General features: G+C 39.3%; 1 protein-coding gene across 6 annotated transcripts in view; it reads right to left on the bottom strand.

Annotated features, from left to right (window-relative positions):
* The window catches only part of LOC119557466 (neurotrimin), a 46,917-nt gene extending 31,015 nt beyond the window's left edge, over window positions 1-15,902 (bottom strand). For all 6 annotated transcript variants that reach the window (XM_037870229.1, XM_037870228.1, XM_037870232.1 and 3 more), the window contains exon 1: window positions 15,656-15,902. The gene's annotated coding sequence lies outside the window, so the exon portion shown is untranslated. The remainder of the gene's footprint in view (window positions 1-15,655) is intronic.
* Window positions 15,903-16,182: the final 280 nt, after the last annotated feature.

The raw sequence follows: 16,182 nt of genomic DNA, 5'->3' as shown, positions 1-16,182 counted from the left end.
GCTCGAGCTAGCCAGATACCTCGCACTATAATGCAGCAAACCGTTTGACTTGCCCCACCCATTGTTCTGCCCCACCCCCTTGGCACCCCGCCCCTGGAATGCCCCACATACACCTCGTGATAGTCTGGGACTTTAGTGCTGATGCGACAGATTTCCGAGACACTGGGACATGTGGCAAAGTGTAAATGAGCAGTCCAGGCCAGAGCTTCTCGCCTCGTGTGGCCAGCGGCGCAATTGTCGCACCAGTAGGAATGGGGGCCCTCTAACCTCCCCCGCCCCTGCCCCTACCCATGTCCCTGTCACAATCCTGCAAGGCCCTTGTCCTCCCCCCCGGCTTAAGCCAGAAAATGCCTGAATATGCGTGAGTGTCAACTGGTCCACATGCACGGGAAAAATGCCAGCTCGTGTCATATTTTTATTTGCAGGCGAAACTCCCAGTCGCCCACCAACTTTTCCACCTCTTTGGATTCGTCCTTTGATACTTGGGCCACGTCAAGCGATCACCGCCCACAGTCCACCACGCCTCTAATTGAGCGCTTCGACTTTGGCTTTACTTTCAGCTCCACCGACCTGACCTGGCGGCCATTGAGCCGGGCGAAGGACTTGGATGGGGTGATAGCCACGACCATGGCCGGACAATTGCCGTATTTTCCTGATCCTTAGTTATCCTTGGTTATGCTGTGTGTGCCTGCGCTCAAGTGGAAAAGTGCCTCGCTATGATGCGAATGGAAAAGGAATTCAAAAAAGCCAGATCCCCGAATTGGTTTTTTTATTTTGTGGGCAGTTTTAACCCTCAAATCTCTTTAACTTAGTCGCTGGGGTTGTATGTTCTATTTAGACGGAACACAAGTCCCGATATACTAATCACCAACAGCCTTTTATTTTTGGATATTATTTCGAAAATAAAGACATTCAGTTAAAGACATAAAAACATTAGGCGTTGAAGTACTTTTATTAAGCTGTTAAAAAAATGTTGGCAGTTACGGTGTATCAAGTAACTGCTAAATGTTAGAACTCTTAAATTTATTAAAGCATGTTTGATAGCATCGAAATAGAATGCCTCAATATCCATCAGTTGTCAAAAGATATCATAAACTTGAAAATGTTGCTTATTGGAACCGATTGCATCCATGGCAGCTTAATGTCGTATGAAATACGGATCTTCAAAATCTGCATTCACATATTTGACCAATCGTCAAGAAAGGTTGTAAATCGATAACTTTCAAATTGAGCTTGCAAACGGTATTGACGCAGATTGACCATACCGACTCTATCGACTCTTCTAGAGATGCTGATCAAGAATAAAAATACTTTCAACTTTCGTATAGCTACCAGTAATAAACGGAAGGCTGAAAGCATATTTAAATGTATTGGAGTGGGAGGCTTCCGATATTCATGAGATTTCCATTGAAAATCTAAGCCGGAACGTCTTCCTAGACAACGGCAATAAATCGAAAATCACGAGTCACTTGGCACCCTGGCCCGTCGCCCATCGCCCATCCGCCCGTTGCCCCAGACGCTGCTCTCCAATCCGCAATCCCCAATCCGTAATCCGTAATAAGCTCTATCAATAGCCGGCCAAGTCAATAAGCGACCGAGGAGCAACGGCTTAGCCCGGGATTCAGTTCGGTTGAGTGGAGTGGAGGCAATTGCCGTCAAGTGCCAAATAAAGGCATAACTCGGCAGGCAGGACACAGAACACAGAACACGACAAAAGGATATGGCCACGAAGATGAGAGGCAGCAGGACTGGCCGAAACTTGAGGCATAAAGATGGGAACTTGTAAATGGGCAAATAAAATGGAAATGAATATAATAAAGTCTCTGACGCGGAGCCTTCCGCTTTTCTTTCGCTAAGTGAAAAGCTGACAAGCAGCTTACGTAAATAATGTCAACGCAACAATAAAAATAATAAACGAATTAGCTGCTTATTCAAGGGCCATGACCCGAGGGTTCCTGCTGGGAAAGCGGGGGCTAAGGTCGCACAAAAAGGCAAATCCCCCGGACAAACATTCAAATTGACTTTGCGACTCCGAGAGCGCTTGTTGGGTTTACAATTTCAAAGAGCAACCCCAGGACGCCCGACTCCTGCGACATTTGTAACTCTAGTCTATTTGTCTGCGCTGGATGGAAATGGTGAACGGTGAACGGTGAACGGTGAACTGTGAACGGTGAATGGTAAATGGAAAGCGGAAAAGCGGCGACGGGACAAGGACGTTAAGATGTTTATGGCTTGTCAAGGATTATTGTTATCACCAGCTAGCCAGGTATGCAAACAAACGACTGTAGCCCCCGTCCCGCTGTCGTGCCAAAAGGCGGAGAAGCTGCTTTTCCCAGCTTTCCACGCTCTGTGTCATGTAATTGCCGTGTAACAGAGATGGTAAGACCGAGACCCACAGACCCCGGACGGACCACCATCAGACAGGCTGGATGAGGGATGAGGGATGGGGGCACCCTGTCTGGCCAGAGCCACAGCTTCAGTTTTAATCTTTGCCCAAGTCAAGCCAGCAAAAACGAAAACCGAAAAAAACCCAAAAAGCAGAAAAGAAAAACTATGGAAAATGTAAAATGTTATTAGAGCTGCGAAAATGAGAGCTGGTCGAGGGGGCACGCACCCAGTGAAGGGTAGCTTAGGGTAGCTTTGTTTTGATTTGAGTTCCTGTAAGGGTATAGAATAAATAGGGAAAGGTTCTGCTTCAAAGTAAAGCTCAATTAAAAAAGGGTTGTTGTTGCTTATAGGAGTTGTTCAATCTGTTTAAATATATATCTATACATTACATGAAACCAACGCTCGGTTTAATATAGACCGCTAAAATGACATGCTGGTGTATCCTGTTTACCCATATTCCTTAAAATAAAACGGAAATTCTTTTATTTCCGTTCCTAACATCTTAATTTAGACTCTTTAGGGCTTAATTTCTTCCTTTTATTCCTAAATTATTTAAGGATCCGTATGGGAACAGTATGTGGAAGGTCCAATCGTTGTGTGCCGGAGAGTGAATTTATGAGCAGAGTACTTCGCTTGGCTTTGGCGCATTTTCGGCTTCTGCCGGATTGCCCGGTGCGAAGGGAGCAGGAGCAGGAGCAGATGGAGCCGGCCAAGTCCGAGTTCCAAGTGGAGCCGGGGCATCGGAAAGCTGCCAAGTCATGAACTGTGACAAAAGGATTACAAGGGAGATGCTGGCTGAGCTGCTTTCGTGGCTCCGGCCAGTGCAGTTTATAGGCTAAATGAGATTAATTCCAAGATTAGGCAGGACCACAACAATGGCTGCCGTCGGGACCTCGATGTCCTTTACCAGGACAAGTGTTCGTGTGCGTGTGGTTGCACTTATGTATATACCATCCCAACGCCCCCTCACATGTGCCCTATCTGCTGCCTTTCAATTCATTCGCCCGCCTGTCGATTTAGTCAACGTGCAAATTTATTAGATTAACAGCAAATATCAAATAGGAAATTAACTGTCGTCTGGACACCAAATGGGGTATGATGGTGGTGTGGGTGGTGTGGGTCATTGACTGGTTGTCCACCTGTCTGGCACACTACTATCACACTCAAACGTCTGTCACTCTGCGGTTGGCGTTTGTCAGACTGTGTTTCTTTCTCCCCGTTGACATGCAGAAATCTGTGTTATGGGGCGAATGAATTTCATTATTTCTGCACTTTGTTTACTTTAGCCTGGTTTGCCAGCGAAGTATTGCCTCCTTTTGAGGGCAAGCAATGGGCGAACCGAAAATGTGTTGCCTACTTCTGAGGGCGAATTATCGGGACATACGTATTGCCTATTTTTCGGGGAATAATTTAATGGCAAAACAATATAATCTGCGATTATATTTATATGTAGTTGCATTGGGGAGGCCTTTTTATTTGAAGTGATAGATTTCTGTGTCAAATAAATTTAAGCAAAATGCCCCAAAAATTAATAATTTAGCACGTTTAAATGTTAATCTCTTTTCTTGAATTGTAAACTATTTGGTTCCGCTTGAATAAGATAGTCAAAATAGCTAGTTTTATGACCTTGGCCATCTGGACTTAGCCTGGTTCGTCTCTTTCTGCGATCCTAAAAGACTATGTTCAAAGAGTAAAAGGGTATTAGTATTTGTTGAATTATTAACGATACTATTGAAGTGTTTTTATACCCTTGCAGTGGGTATAATGATTTCAGTCTGAAGTTTGCAACGCATTGAAGGAGGCGTTTTAGACCCCTTAGAGTATACATATTCTTGATCAGCATCACTAGACGAGTCGATCTAGCCATGTCCGTCTGTCCATTTCTTCTCAAACTAGTCTCTCAGTTTTAAAGCAATCGAGATGGAACCTTCCCAAAAGTCTTTTTTCTTTTGCAGGTAGTATATAAGTCGGAACGAGCCGGATCGGATAACTATATCCTATAGCTCCCATAGGAATCGGATTACTATATCCTAAAGCTCCCATAGAAACATTTTTAATATTTTAGAATTTCGAATAAAATTAAAAAAAAAATCGGTCGACTGTATCATATAGCTGCATAGGAACGATCGGATAATTAATGTCAAAATAATACAAAGACCGTTATATTTCGTTTATTTACGGTAGAAAATTAAAATGAAAGATACTCTTAATATTTAAGTCATAAGTTTATAATTTTCCTAAAATCGGAACGCTCTTTACATACAATGCTCCCACGCTAACGACCTGCAAGTGTATAGAAACATCGGCTTGCCGAAGTTGGCTTCCTTTCTTGTTTTAAATTTTATTACTTTTTAACGTTTTATATTGTTTGGCTTACTAACAATCAAAAAAATGCACCTGAGTTGCTTAATCAAGTTTAAAAGCCATATATCTTAAAATAATGTACTTACCTTTTCTTTAAAATATAATATACATTCATAACAAGGGGCTGCGCTTCAAAAACATAGCCCAAGAACCCATGCAGATTAGAAAGCTAACTGTTCTTCCATTGTTTCTCACATTCCAGTAAAATGTTTTCTTCGTTTTGGGGTAATATTTCATTATGAAGTAAGCACCCAATTGGTATTGCCAAAACTTGTCTCCAAAAATGAAATAACACTCAGAATTTCAATGAAAATCGATGTTGTTTTTTCCAAGCATTTTTTTGGGACATACATATTTCGTTTTTTTTTTTCGACTTCTTGCTCTGGGGAAACTAATTTCACAGAGCCATCAAATTGAGTCTCAGAAATATGAACATAACTAATATGCCCCAAATTCATCTTTATACAGATGGGATCCGCGATATTACTATTTGAATAGATTCCGCTACTGCATATTTAACATATTTCCCTGCTCCTACTTTGCGTTTTTATACCCTTGCAGAGGGTATATTGATTTCAGTCAGAAGTTTGCAACGCAGTGAAGGAGACGTTTCCGACCCCATAAAGTATATATATTCTTGATCAGCATGACTAGACGAGTCGATCTAGCCATGTCCGTCTGTCCGTCTGTCCGTCTGTCCGTCTGTCCGTCTGTCCGTCTGTCCGTCTGTCCGTCTGTCCGTCCGTTTCTACGCAAACTAGTCTCTCAGTTTTAAAGCTATCGGGCTGAAACTTTCCCAAAAGTCTTATATCTTTTGCAGGTAGTATATAAGTCGGAACCAGCCGGATCGGACAACTATATCTTATAGCTCCCATAGGAATAATCGGACAAAAAAATGAAAAAAAATTATATCTTTGGTGTTTTTTAGCATAAAAACTCCTAAGCTTGGAAATAACAATTTTTAAATAATTTTGAATTTTGAATTAAATATTATCGAAATCGGACGACTATATCATATAGCTGCCATAGGAACGATCGGAAAATTTGTGGAAAAATAATATGAAAAAAATTATAGCTTCGGTGTTTTTCAACATATAACCTCCAACGCTTGGAAATAACATTTTTTAATTAGTTCTGAATTTCGAATTAAATTTTATCAAAATCGGACGACTATGTCATATAGCTGCCATAGGAACGATCGCAAAATTGGTAGAAAAATAATATGAAACAAATTATAGCTTCGGTGTTTTTTAACATATAACCTCCTACGCTTGGAAATAACATTTTTTAATTAGTTCTGAATTTCGAATTTAATTTTATCAAAATCGGACGACTATATCATATAGCTGCCATAGGAACGATCGGAAAATTGCTACGAAAATAATATGAACCAAATTATAGCTTCGGTGTTTTTTGACATATTATCTTATACTATTGGGAATATCATTTTTTGTGTTTTTAAATTTAATAATTATAGCTGCAAGGGTATATAAGCTTCGGCTTGCCGAAGCTAACTTCCTTTCTTGTTTAACATAATTTTATCGTAAGACTGCGTTAAACAATTTGTAATCCTATTTGGTTTTGGTTTGTTTATTTGACAAACGCAGCTCGTTGCGAAAATATTTGTTTCAATTTTGTTCTGATAAAATTTACAGAACCGTCATACCTAGTGCATTGTGTAAGGCGCATTTATCTGTTCGTGCTGAACGTCGAGATCTCGAGAACTATAAGCTGGGATTTGTTGTATTTGTCATGAAGGCATTTTTGGTAGAGCTTCAGAGGATTTTGAGAACCACATCCGTGTTAGTTAGTCCGTAGAAAATGACATTAGCCGAAGTAAGGATATATTTTCGTGGTGACAGGCTGTGAGTCCCAACAATTCGCTACCATTTTGTGTGCCGACTTGAAGTCCATCAACCAGGAGATGCCAGCAGCAGAGGGCGAGGGAGGATGTCCAGCACCACCATTCACCAAATATACACTAGTATGAGCAATGGTGCGACCAAGTGACAAGTGCCAGGACCAGAAAAGGGTGCATGGGGTCAGGGGGCGCGGGCTTGGAATGGGGATCAACTGGGGTAACCACTGGGGGCGTGCGGATGTGTATTAAATGCTACAAATAGCTGAGACCCATTCAATAGAGAGGAAAAGGCTGAGGTCAACTCCACAAATGGCAAGCAAAACATGACTCGCTGACTTGTTGCTGTGTGGGTGTAGCCACGGGTGTGTTCGTGTGCGAGTGGCTGGGTGTGTGTGTGTCTGGAATGCAATGAGTCAACGTCGCAAAGACACATCCTTTTTCATGTCGGAGAAAGCGAACCACTATTGGCAAGGGATACCTGGAGGGGACGGCGAGAGGGCGGAAAACCCCGAACGAAAGCAAAGTTGACTTTATGCATATGTGTGCGCTTGCACTGAGAAAAAACGGAAGAATAGTTCGACACTATTATAAAGATTGTCTATAAATCCTACATAACAATATTACAATGGATTAGGCATGCCCCATAAATAATCAAGGTGGGATTTTTAAATTTTGGTATTAAGTTGATACTAAAACTGCCTGAATTGAAGGCACTTTTTGGAACTTGCCTGTTCCAAAAAGCAACTTTCAGTGTGCGCCTGGAGGGGGTTGGGCGTGTCCCTGCATGTCCCGATTTTGTCAGTTGAAAAGGGTTCAGACAAATTTTTAAATTAATGACAAAACGAGCACCGCGAGACAAAAATGGTTCGGGATGTGTGGAAGAATTTCGCTTTTGCACCACACCGCAGTTTGTTTGCCGATGGAAAATCGTTTTAATTAAATTTCGTGGCCAGTTGGCAATGCCAGTCGGCAACAACAACGGGAACAACAAAGCAATGAACTTGCAGTTGCCAGTAGAATTTACTCCATATTATTTATAAACACCGCTGTGGAATTGTTGGGCCCCTTTTGTTGTTTGCCAAAGGCAAATGGAAACGGCCAATTGATTTGAGACCTCATTTCGCAATAAATACCCTCGACTGTGCGAATCAATCAAAGCAAAAATCCTTTCATGGCCGTTCAGTTAATCAACATTATAATTTTCCTTTGTCTTTTTAAAGAGGCCGTAAGTTCCAATATTAAATTTGATATAATCGGCTTTAAGTCTGACCGAGCCCATTAGCTGTGCCTTGATGTGTGCAAATATTTACCAGAAAGTGTAAAATATCTTTGGAAAGCCATAATAGCCAACGGGCCTATACCATTAACTGAGAAGCCACAATCCAAAGTCGGCTTAAAGTCCGCACTCAAAGACAGTACTTCAATCAAGGCCGAAAACTCCTGGGAAATATGTGCATGTGAAGAGCTTCACACACGTTTGTATTTAACACACTTAACATGCGACTGCTGTCACACATTAAGTTGTTCGCCGTCTTGTTTCGGCTTTTATTGTTGATATTGAAATGAGTATTAGCGCTGACATTTTTGCTAGTGAGTCTAATCCAAACTCCCTCCCAGAGTCCCACCTCAGCACTTCAGGCTTTATTTGCATTTGGCTCGATGGAAATGTTGTGTAAATGATCTGCTTGACTCGCTTATTGCAGCTACACATGCGAAAAGGGGAAAGTGGCGTGCAAGGCCATCGGAAAACTGCCAAAAGTGGGTGGGAAAATCGTGATACGCAGAAAAACTCAAGTACGACTGAATTAAGTTTGATTTGTTGTTGTCTTCACCTATTGGTTTGGTTCTTCTTAAAGGGGCTTTGCATTGATTTCATCGGGTTTTGGGGTATGTTTCATAAATTATCTAAGAAATCTCTGTTCAGATATTAATCATATCCGAGTAATTCTGGTATTTTACAAACTATTTTATTTTATGTCTTGATCCCTTGGACGTAATCCAACAATTTTAATCCAAATCCCTTATTAATAGATAATATTTGTCTGAATATCTTGGTAATAGATAATAGGTACATGTTTGTCAAAATGCACTCTAGCAAACCTTTGGTCATTACGAGCGTTGTTTACTAACGATAAGTTTTTGGCGCAAATTATTTTTCTTTTAATGGCCAATTATTGTTATTTTGAATAGTATTTCTGTTTTCCACTGTTTTTCACTATCTTCTTTTCTTTTGTACGTGTGCAGTTGATCCCTCCAATTACTCTGCTGCAGATACAATTTTCTTTCATATCCTGTAAGTTTTTGCCAACTTCTTGGTTTTCCTCACTGCCTCCCTGCGCCAATTACCTGTTGTCTTGCTGGCTAATTTCTGTTGTCAAATTGCCCTTGCTTCTCTATGCATTCCGCAGTCGCCCCTCAACAACATTACGCATACGCAGAGTGGTCCGCTGGGGTAAAGCTTTCGCCATTTCCCGGCATTGTAGCAGTGACATTATTTTTTCACTTAAAGCGACTGCAAATATTGCGCTCTGGCATTTCCTCTCAATTGTTTGTGCAATTTTCTTTTTTGTATGAAAAATATTTCTTTTATTGTGTTGCTGCCGCTGTTGCTTGCCTTTTGTTAATGTGCAAGTGCTGGTTGTTTGTGGTTTGCTTTGTTGGCCATTCGAGCCCCGACCCCCGACCCCCGACCCTGCCTTAACCCTTTGCTGCCCGTGCCCGGCCCACACATGTGTAACCATTTCGCCACTGATGCGTTTTTAATTGTGTTTATTTCCGCTTCGCTGTGACACGTCATTTATTAGTCCACAAAAAACGCGAACAGCTAGCTGCTTTAAGAACCGTCTCGTTCGTTTAACCATAAATCTTCACTGGGTCTCGATCAATCTTAGGGTTAAAAATTGCAGCCTGATTTATTCGCTGACATTTTGAATTACCAGAGCCATTCTCCGCTGCTTCCTTCCGAAACAAAAAACGAGACAACCAAATGAGTTTATTTATAACATGATTCCAGGAGAGTTGGGCTGCGGAACTGTATCGGGACCGGAAAATACTGCGCGCAAAAATTTCGTTTAATTTTTGCTGGGCGGCAACCGTTTTTGTCTTTTGTTTGGTAGTGTCTTTTGTTTGCTGTTATGCCCTCATAATTACCGTCCGAAAATTCCCTTTGTTTCGCTGGGGCTTGTTGCGTAAAATCAAAAGGAAAATCCTCCGAAAACAAAATCTGTGTAAGTCCGATTGCCGACATTAATGCTATTTTGTTTGTATTGCCTGCGAGGGATGCATTTCATCGTTTTTGCCAATTATGAATCTAGCTAATTGCTAGTAAAATGAACAGCAGCTTTTCCTGAAATGCATTTTCACTTCGCTGCACTTTGATGCCCACATCATCAGTCATCACTTGGATCGCTCGACCATATCCTATTTCCAAATAATTAGCGGTGATTGAATGCCCTAGGTAGCCCGTCAATTTGTTCCACTGCAAAGGGAGCCCGATGCTTTTGGAATTTCGGAATATCTCCTTGGGGTCCTTCAGTTTGACAGGAAAATGCGAGCCTAACAATTCCTGCCACAATCATGAATTAATTCACCTGAGAATGCAACGGGTTTTTAATAATTAATACTGACGAACAAATCGGGCTTGCATTTCAAACTAAAATTTTTTTGTGTCAAATAGCTGTTGCAGAAAATTACAAATGGTCTTACAAATGGACTCCAAAGCTTAGTAAATGTTGGCGTAGATTAACCTTTAGTAGAAAGCTTTTGTATTACAAATATTTCCATTTCAAATGAATATGTGTTCCTATTAATACAACTAGATTTCGCACAAGAATGTATATATTATCTAAGAGCATTAATTAACTATTCGAGCTAACGAGGCCAGTAAAAATAGTTCGCAGATTTATCAAATACACAACGTTCAAATGGGATTAAGTTGCAATAAATGCATGCTAATATAAATAGAGGCAACGCGCAAACAATGCATTTAATATGAAGCTCAGAGCGAAATTTGAGTAATATTTCAATTTTCCCAGATGCCGGATGAAAATCAAAGGCTCACCCCCTGAGCAGCCTGCCAATGGATCCCCTGCCTTGAGGGTATTATGGAGCGTTAGTTAATTAACCAGTAAAGGAAGGACGTTGGAGTCAAAAAGGGAGTTGCCAAGGAGCCAAGAGCTACTTGCCATGACCCCGGTTAACCAAATCGAAACGAACGAGTAGGAGTCAAATTCCAAATTAATTCTAATTGAAGTGCATGACTTTTGTTTTGACCCGAATGCCCAAAACAGTCAACGGTTTGGGGGCCATTTAAAAGGAATTTTACACAGAATAAACTGAGAAATCATCAATTCGAAAATCATTCCAATCTGGCTTACATCCTTAAGCTGCTCAAGAAGGAACAAGAAATTTGTGTGGTAAAAACCGTTTTTTTTTGTATGCACACTACACTAGGTACTTTTATTTATTTTGCGCAACGTGATTGTGTTCCAGGTGGAGCGTCTAAAAACTGCTTGTACATTTCTTGCTGTGCACATTCCTTCTGTACACTGTGAAGAGTGAGGTTCTCTACCAAAAGTGGCCATATTTTCGTTTGCCGCAGAAGCTCCTTTATTTGCCTCTTTGCTCTTTTTGTGTGATACTGCATACATTGTACACACTTCATTATTTAATATAAAATGCATCCTCATACGCACACCCGCGAACAAAGGAAGACAATTGCTGAGCGAGGCGAGGCGGATGAGTAAAAACGTTATTTAATTAATTAATTTTCATTAAAAACACGACAAAATGCGACGGCAAATGGGAATGGGCTGGGGCAGGAGCAGGGGCTGGAGCAGGGACACTACAGTTCGGTACATTAAAGGACGAGCAGATGCTCCTCCCTTGTCCTGTCAGTCTGGCTGTCATTTACAATTTTAATCTCGCTGTGCAGCAGTTTAGCTTAAGTTCGGGACGGCGGGATAATGAGCGGCCGGGTCCGCGCTTAAGGATAATGGAGCCTGCAGCGGAAGAGGACACCGTCCACAGCCCACCTGTAATTATACAATCGCGTATGCAGCCAGCGCTTCACCTGGCCGAATAAGGACCGGCCAAGTTGGGCTTACAAATTTCATGGCTAATAAATCACTTTTAATATTAATAAAACATAAATCACGGCCAACTAAAAACTTGGGCTGCTGGCTGGATGCTGCAGTCTCATTTTGGCGCCTTTTGTTCGATGGCAAAAAGTTTCGAAGAAGCCCCCCGAAAAGGTGCCCCAAGAATGTGCCAAAGTGGTGGTGGCTGGCGAAGAATAAGTATGGGTACGGATGAGTTTAAAGTTCAGGTGGGTTAAATTTGTTCCAGCAAATCAAAAGCACAGAAAGGAATAAATAATTTATCTGTATAACCGATTTCAAGCCAAGCATACAAAAAACAAGAAAGAAGGTAAACTTCGGCAAGCCGAAGCTTATATACCCTTGCAGTTATAATTATTAAAATTAATTCGAAGTTCTTAAAAATACATAAAATTATATTCCCAATAGTATAATATAATATGTCAAATAACACCGAAGCTATAATTTGTTTCATATTCCAATTTTCCGATCGTTCCTATGGCAGCTATATGATACAGTCGTCCGATTTTGATAAAATTAAATTCAAAATTTAGAACTATATATAATTTTTTTCAATTTGTTTTTCCGATTTTTCCTATGGGAGCTATAAGATATAGTTGTCCGATCCGGCTGGTTCGGTCTTATATACTACCTGCAAAAGAAAGAGGACTTTTCGGATAGTTTCAGCCCGATAGCTTTAAGACAGAGAGACTAGTTTGCGTAAAAACGGACGGACACGGCTGAATCGACTCGTCTAGTAATGCTGATCAAGAATATACATATATACTTTATGGGGTGGGAAACGTCTCCTTCAGTGCGTTGCAAACTTCTGACTGAAATCATAATACTCTCTGCAAGGGTTTAAATATATAAGAAGTTCCCAATTATCGCACCAGGAGAGTGTGCGAAGGCGACTACTAGATATACACGAAAAAATGAAAATTACTGTGATCGTCCGATCGTGTAAAAGTGAAAACTTAGAAAATTTTATATTTTGGGGCCGTTGAGGGTAAATGCACAAGTTCATTAGTCGCTGTATTCTCACTTAAAATACGCGTCGAATGACAACTCATTTGTTGAAATCGGTTCAAAATTGATACGCAAATCAAAATTTGGGGTCTTCTCAAAATTAAAATTTTATTTTGTTTGTCAGTTGTGCTACAACATGATTTTTCTAATTACCACCGTTTAAAAATAATGTGCAAAAGTTTTTCTAATTTAGATTTTTTAGCTTTTTTTTATTTTGTAAAAACGGCTCTAACGATTTCAATTAAAGCTTTATAGTAAATTGAAATTCCTAAACTCTTGAAATTCCTAACTAACACGATGTTGTAAAAAGTCACGATTTAAAATTATTAATCAACAAGAATGGCCATATTTACCAGTTTAGAACATCTATAAATGAACAATTGAAATTTTTGTTCGTATCCAAGTGTATTTAGTTATTAGATCGTATAATACATTTTCGTCACAAAAGATGATATCAGATCTTTGGTTTGCTGTCGTCACCAGATTTTTACCTCGTTAAGAGGTATTTTTGTTTGATTAAGAGTTCTCTAATTACGTTCCAAAAGTTTCAAGTTCCGCAAATAAAATAAATTAGCTATAAGTTATTTTATAATTAAAGAAAAGGAGGAAAAAATATATTGCAATTTTAAAGTATTTATAATATCCAGAAGTGCAAAAAGCCTAATCAGTTAGGTTTAACCCATATGTGAGTGATGGGTATTTATATGTTTCTAGCTGTTATTATTTCATTTTAAGTGGCTTTAAAAATATTTTTCTTTTTATATAAATAACTAACACACTTCTGTAGAGTTATATCTCAAAAATGCTCTTTTAATTAAATTCTCTCTTATTATTTTGAACTAAATAAAATGTTAAAGGTTTTAAATATTACTAAAGCTAAACTTATATTCAATTTGATAAGTTGATCTGCACATTATACAGTGAACATTTTTGATGCATGAGTCGCTTAGCACTGAATTCGGATAGAATTTGTTTTGGTGTAAGTAAGATTTCCGGCCGAAGATTTCTATGCCATTTCGTACATAACACCATTTTTATTAAGCTTCAAAAACATAACATATTGACTTAATAAATGCTTAACTCATTTATTATGTAAAAAACACTTAACAATATATAAAACTATTGATTTATAAGATTACACTTGCAATACGAAACACGTAAACGCATTATTGTATGTAAAAATATAATGAATGAGAAAATTTTAAAACGCTTTTTATAACAGTGTATATTTATTTTTTTCCCTTTCGTAAGGCCTTTTATACGATAGGTGCACTTGCATCCAAAAGTATGTTTGGGGTCTTTAATACTTAAGTCCATACCTACAATAATGATAATAACATTTAATTAGGCCCTTAAGTATAGTTGACTTTTACTTAAAATCTTTTTACCAATATATTATCCATACGCGAGCTAAATCAGAGGAACCCAAATGGTTTTTTATTAATGAATCGTCTGAAAGTTCTTCGAAGTCACAACAAGAAAGAACGCTATAGTCGAGTGCCTAACCAAGTTAAAAGTAAACATACCTTGATTAGAGGTAAATAAACATCGATGTTAACATGTTTACTAACTTTACACTTTTACATTTTAAGCTTTTCAATTTTATCTACTGTGACTTCACCGAACATGTTCTTGCTAGATACGGACTCAAGGTAATAACTTCCGATCCGATTTTAACAAATTATGGCTTTCCGGTAGATATTGAAAAGCGAAGTAAACTAAAATTTATTTCGAATTTTAAATGTGGACGGACATGGCTAGTGATCCTGATCAAGAATAAAGCATTCTTCTACCTGCTTTACAAGTATCGGATATAAATACGGTTGCCCTCCAAAAATCTAAAAATGTTGCACAGTGCCATCATATACAAATAATATTGTTCGCGCTGCACAACACATTTTTTGAAGCATTCTATTAGAATACCACATTCCCTTTCACTTCACAACCAAGGAGGATCCTCGCATGCTAACAGTTTTCAGGGTCGATGAAGCATATATATTTTTGATCAGCATTGACACGCAGTCGAACTAGCCACGTCCATCGGACCTTCATTTTACAAAAATCTGATGACTATATCATAAAGCTGCTTTAGGAACAATAAAAAAAGTAATGGGAACAATTTTCAAATAACTCAAGATATGGACTTGGATTAACAAATCATGTAGCTGAAGGTTAAATACACAACGTGAAGCTTTTTTTCTTGTTTCTTCACATTATTTAGCATCGATAAGTTTCTTTTTTTTCTTCTGTGTGATCTATGACTGGATTTTGATACTTCTCAAGGATCTTATGGATCGAAATGTTTACTACACATCTTATATGTGTTTTTTTAATCTAGTCTCTTGATTATTTTGGTTTCAATCGAGTCGACTTAATGCATTGTTATATATTTTTTTATCCTTTAATATCCCGCCTTTTAAAAGTAGTAACGTTAATGACAAACTTAAAAGTAAACGAACAATTTTTTTAGAATAACCGATTATCAAGCTGAAGAGCATAAATTGTTAAATTTACTAAACAAGAAGTAAGAGTATGGGCGATACGATCAAAGGCTAAAGGTTACTAACAAATGTCTAAAGATGCAAGAATCTCAATAAAGAAGGTAAATGTATCAGAGAAATGAAGTGAATAGGCATTCACTCATGAACAACCAAGGAAACTCATAAAGAAAAAACTCGATTGGTGTAAAAACTGTTTCAATGACTGTGAAAAGAATGAGAATGATAGCATACCGATAATGCAATTGACAACTGAGTGAACAAGCATATGTTAAACGATTGAGGGCCTCGATCAACGGGAAATGGTAAAAAAGATTGAGCAAAGGATTGACTTCACTTTACTAGTATTTAAAAGACACAGCCACAACTCACGTTGAATTTTCCACCAAAAACTATTGAATTTAAGTTTTTAGAATTACCTTTTTCAAAAAACAAGTGATGACACAAAACGAATCCAAGGCACTGGCCAACACTTGAAAAAACTTGGAAAACAAACAAACAACACTTGTCAAAAAAAACTTTTTCTTAGACCGTCAACTAGAGTAATTATCACTTGATGTTGTTTCGCTCTGCTTGAAAAGCCTTTTCGAAGTTCTAGAATATCAAACTCGGCACTAGGTCCTTTGCGTATAGCGAATCCACTGGACTGAACTGAACCGACGCGCTAGGAAGTTGCCCGAGCACTGAGCCTGTCGCGCCAAGCGCGTTTCGCATTGGGCCGACCTAACGCAACGTGCTCGTCCTTCGGCAGCACTGGCGTCCCGATTTCCCGATTTACCAACTTCCCGATGTCATGGCATTTCGGGGTCCCGTGTCCCGTTAAGCCGAAGTCTCCCGAAGCTAGCCGTCGCGTCCTTAGAACAACTCGGGTGGCAGACATAAGTGTCTGCATCTGTCCTCTGGCAACATGTTGCCAGAAACATTCTTAAGCTGATAAATTTCCCTT

The sequence above is a fragment of the Drosophila subpulchrella genome, chromosome X, assembly GCF_014743375.2.
Source record: "Drosophila subpulchrella strain 33 F10 #4 breed RU33 chromosome X, RU_Dsub_v1.1 Primary Assembly, whole genome shotgun sequence".
NCBI lineage: Eukaryota > Metazoa > Arthropoda > Insecta > Diptera > Drosophilidae > Drosophila > Drosophila subpulchrella.
Note: the sequence above shows the minus strand (reverse complement) of the source record. Positions and strands in the feature narration are given on the sequence as shown.